Source organism: Salvelinus sp. IW2-2015, linkage group LG10 (assembly GCF_002910315.2).
Source record: "Salvelinus sp. IW2-2015 linkage group LG10, ASM291031v2, whole genome shotgun sequence".
NCBI classification, from domain to species: Eukaryota; Metazoa; Chordata; class Actinopteri; order Salmoniformes; family Salmonidae; genus Salvelinus; species Salvelinus sp. IW2-2015.
In genome coordinates this window covers 21,286,552-21,291,157 of record NC_036850.1, presented here as the reverse complement: position 1 = coordinate 21,291,157, position 4,606 = coordinate 21,286,552, and the positions used below count along the sequence as shown (strand labels likewise).

The window sequence follows — 4,606 nt, the reverse complement described above, 5'->3', positions numbered from 1 at the left end:
ATGCTGTATCTCTTACCAACATGCTGCACATGTTCACTTTTCAATATACTGGGTGTCTCATTCAGTATTAACATACAAATTGCTTTGTCTTAATGAACTGCAGGTCCAACATGTAAGACCCATATTTTGTTGTTTAAACACTTGTTCTCTACAATCTGCATCAATGTTGTTCTATTGGCGTTTCTCTCTAAGCTTGTTGTCATGATTTGGGATGAGTTCATTTTCCTTTTAGACCCAGACAGACAGTAATCGTTTACACAGTGTTCTACTCCTGCAATAGATTGAGACGTGAAAGTGGGCCTGATAAGTATATCATGTTTCTTCCAGCGTGGACAGAACACAGATAGTGGGAGTACCTGCCGCGAAGCCTCCTTTGAAGGAATCAGCCAGTACGTTTAATTGGCATCAATTATTCATTAGTGTAATTGTACATTGTTCAGCGAGGTCGACAGAGTTATATTACCGGCATGCAGTGAATGCTCCTGCATACAGATTGGTTGGTGATTAATTTAATTCTGGAACTAATTCGGTTGACACTGAGATCTTGCTCCTTGCTTGTGAGTTATTAATTCATGGCAGCAACATTCTTTTCTGTTCTGTTGGCCTTCATTTATTTCTTCTGTTCTTTTCATATTTGCAAAATGTCCTCTGTCTGTATATGCACACACACTTTTATCCACAACATAACCAATACACTCTTGACATCTTCATTAATGGAAGCCAAATAGAAGTGTGGCGCTTGAGTCAACTGTTAATGCTGTCAGCACAGTTGTGATAATATCTGCAAGTTTGGATAGAAGCCTCATTTTAGTGTAAGAGGCCTTTGGTGTTAATGTCTACATCCAAGAGGATTTTAAATACTCTAACTTTTACCCTTAAACTATACATTCTTAAGATAATCTATATAATGCACAGTGAGCTATGTGAGCTTGGAAGCATATTCCTGCATGTCTCGAAATCTGTCTTAAAAACTTCAAAGGCATTTCTGTGGTATTTCTAATTGTAGTATCTTGGTTGTGTACCTTGATCAACAGCACAACCTTGCGTCTGATATTTCAGACTCCGAGTGAACTACATTCTTCTGCATCCAGTCATTGTGGAATGGTAAGTTGCAACTTGTTTCTGTTTGCTGCACTTTCACTCTCTGAGATTCTGCAGTGTTAACTGTGATTTGTTTTTGTCAAATTGAAGATTGAAACACTTCTGAAATGACAGACATGCTCATTATCTCTGATCAATCAATTAAGGTCTGATTGTTTTACAGAAATTGAATTAAAAAATGGTCCATCAAACTCGAAACTAAGTCAAATCAAAATATTGCTTTCATAAAATACTGAAATGCTGCTTTGATAAAAGATTAAATGAACAATAATGAATTCTTGTTAATTGAAACTTCATAGAGAAGTTGAATCTCTTTGGACCCTCTGTGTAATTCTGGAAAGAGTGGGAGTCTGATGTAATAAAGTATAACAGAGTAACTGCATCATTCAACTCTCTTTCAGCTTATATGTTACCTTTCTCACTGATTTGACATAATAATGTTTTGCAGAAGGTAGTTTTCCATCAGAACACATCCATCCTGTTATAGATCATATTTTATATTGGCTACCACTATTTAAAAAGTTTTCTTTGAAAAAAGTATTTGTGAAAGACATTCAAGACCTATTTCTGAACTGTTGGGGATCTATTGAAAAGCTTTCATCTCTCAGACTTCCAGATTCCAGACAATCAGGAGGAGCAGCTGCATTTTGGAGACGGTTAGATTTTTTTTTGCTAAATTTGATCAGTAAAGTAGTTTGAATCTGCAGGCGCCCAGCACCCTTTCATGTTTATTTTCATGGCGTGTTAGATATAGTAGGTTGGGTGTGATCAAAGACCAGGCAAATTATAAGGAAGAGTTAATGGTCAAGCTATGAAACATCTCCATCCTCAATTTTCCTCTTAAGCCTCACTGCCATTTCAAATGACTTTCTACATCCCATTTGGTGCATATTCTTTTATTCCATATACTGTAGAAAGATCTCAGTCCATACGCCTCTTGATTGCACCCCTTGAACTGTAAAAATGGGTTCCGGTCATTTGTGTTGGTGCTCCTTTTATGAATTTAGATGGCCCAAAACCGAAGCTCTGATTTTAAAGTGTCAGACTTTCTCCCCATTCCCTCTAAAACATGTTATTTTTTAAAACATGTTATATGTTATCAATGCTTTGATATCTATGCATAGTCACTTTTACCCCTACCTACATGTACAAATTACCTCGACTAACCTGCACCCCCGTACATTGACTCGTTATTGTTATGTAATTTTATTGTGTTACTTTTAACTGAATTTTTTACTTTAGTTTATTTAGTAAGTATTTTTTAAACTCTATTTCTTGAACTACTTCTTTGGTTAAAATTGTAAGTACACATTTCACGGTAAGGTCTACACCTGTTGTGTTCGGCGCTGTCCCGACTCCCACCGAACTTAGCTCCCCCGCCTGTCCGGGCGGTGCTCGGCGGTCGTCGTCACCGGCCTACTAGCCGCCACCGATCCCACTAGCCGCCACTGATCCCTTTTCCCTTTTCTGTTAGTTTTGTCTTATTAGTTGCACCTGTTCCGATTTGTGTTTTCTTGATTTGCTTCCCTATGTAAGCGTGTGGAACCCGCCCTTTGTTGTGCGGGATTATTTTTGTGTTCACGTTTGTGTCGTAGGTGTTGTTGTGCTCCGGACCGTGTTTACCCTGTGTTTGGGTTGGTCAGTGTTTTGCGGCCTGTGTTTTGGGCATTACCATTTTCGGTGTCGGAATAAAGTGCATTTTTCCCCTGGAACTCTCTGCTCTCTGCACCTGATTCCTACCAACACACCTAGTCAGCCGTGACAGGCGCATTTGACAAATACAATTTCATTTGATTTGGCAGTTTTACCAAAATGTCTCTCTGTTGTACAGGAAATTAACCGAAATGACATTTAAATKTCACCTTTTTTATAACCACTATAGTTTAAGTCAATAAAAACATAKTGTTAGTTCTAGAGCATCTTTGCTCTCAGACCCACCAGTGAGACAGCAGCTATTGCAGCATCAGCCTCCTGAGGTAATTGTGTTTATGCTGTCAGAAGCAGTGCTTTTCCCTGTGCTGTTTTTGGCCTCCCAGGCATAGCCCTAAGCCAGTTTTCTCAGCTGTAATAGTCTTCGTGCTTGTCTGGCTGCCCCTGGCATTAGGCTCAGACCTTTACCTCTATARGAAGACGGTTCATTATGGCTACACTCCTCTCTGCTGCAAACTTTCCATTTCTTTCTCTCCTTGCTTATTACCAAAGATTTACCAAAGAGAGTTCAAGGGCCTTAACGTCCTGATTGCCTGACATTTTCTCAAATTAGCTAAATCACCATTCAGGCACGTCTCCTAGTGGGGAATGATAGAAATCATATTTTTAGGCATGAGAGTTTTGTAACCAGGCCTTTTTGAGGTAATGTATATTTACCAGTATGATGTGTGTTAGTTTGAGGGGTTGATTGAGGACATGAAATGTAACACCCCATTAGAATAGTTCTGTCACAGTGCTCTGTAGAATATCCACCCGTAACCATTGGTTACTACTTATTTTCTTATTTGGAACTATTTTTGTAAAATCTTATTAGTCTACTGTGGCTGTTTCACTCTGAGTCATCTGAGGTGGTGACTGCATCTATAATGTGAAGAGAATCATTAAGACGTAAATGGTGGTAGAAACCATGACCAAGAATAGAATCAGAAAAACACCTCACTAACAATATGGTAAGAAGCTGATTTCCCTGTGCGCATGTTTGTGTGTGTGTGTGTGTGTGTGTGTGTGTGTGTGTGTGTGTGTGTGTGTGTGTGGTGGTGTGTGTGTGTGTGTGTGTATCAGCAGTGAGGAAAGGATGAGTAATGTGAGTGTTAGTTTGAATTCATTATACACCTGTTTATTGAAGTTTCACCTCAACATCGACATAGATTTACTTCCAATGATGTGAACAGATGGGCTTTCCGTATCACTTTTTCTATCACAGCCCCTCACTCTAACACACACACACACATCACAACACACACACAACACAACACACACACACACACACACACACACACACACACAGCTTTGGCTTTCTTGGTGGTACTGTTGCCTCTGGCTGGGTGCTATACTGTAGACCTAGATAATGTGTGTTTGTGCATGATAAAATATAGTAATCTACACCTGGCATGCTAACGTTAAGCAGTTGATCTAATCTAATGAACATAGAGAAGAGGCCCTTGACTCCTTGTTCCTTCTCTTCCTGCAGCCGGCTGACTAAGACTGACATGGAGCTGGAGGTCCTGCGATACACTAACCGGATTTCCAGTGAAGCCCATAAAGAGGTAAAATCCTGCAGGACAGACAGACATACCTGCCACAGGGGGAGAAGGAGCTCCAGATTCTGGCTCATCTCATTTTCAAAGGGAGGTGATCTGTGCATTTTGGAAATGGGATGTCAGGATCTTCTGAGGTGCAGCATTCAGCCTATGAATATGTTCTAAATGCAGAAGAAAGTTTACAGCCTGCTAGCAGTAAACAGACATGAACCCACTATAGCGTATTGATGCTACTCTATACAGATTACATTGAT

General features: G+C 39.8%; 1 long non-coding RNA gene across 1 annotated transcript; it reads left to right on the top strand.

Annotated features, from left to right (window-relative positions):
• The first annotated feature begins 332 nt into the window (after positions 1-332).
• On the top strand, positions 333-4,391 carry LOC111969525 (uncharacterized). Its single transcript, XR_002877992.2, has 3 exons — positions 333-389; positions 1,060-1,104; positions 4,283-4,391. It is a non-coding gene; the product is annotated as an uncharacterized lncRNA (long non-coding RNA).
• The last annotated feature ends 215 nt before the right edge of the window (positions 4,392-4,606 follow it).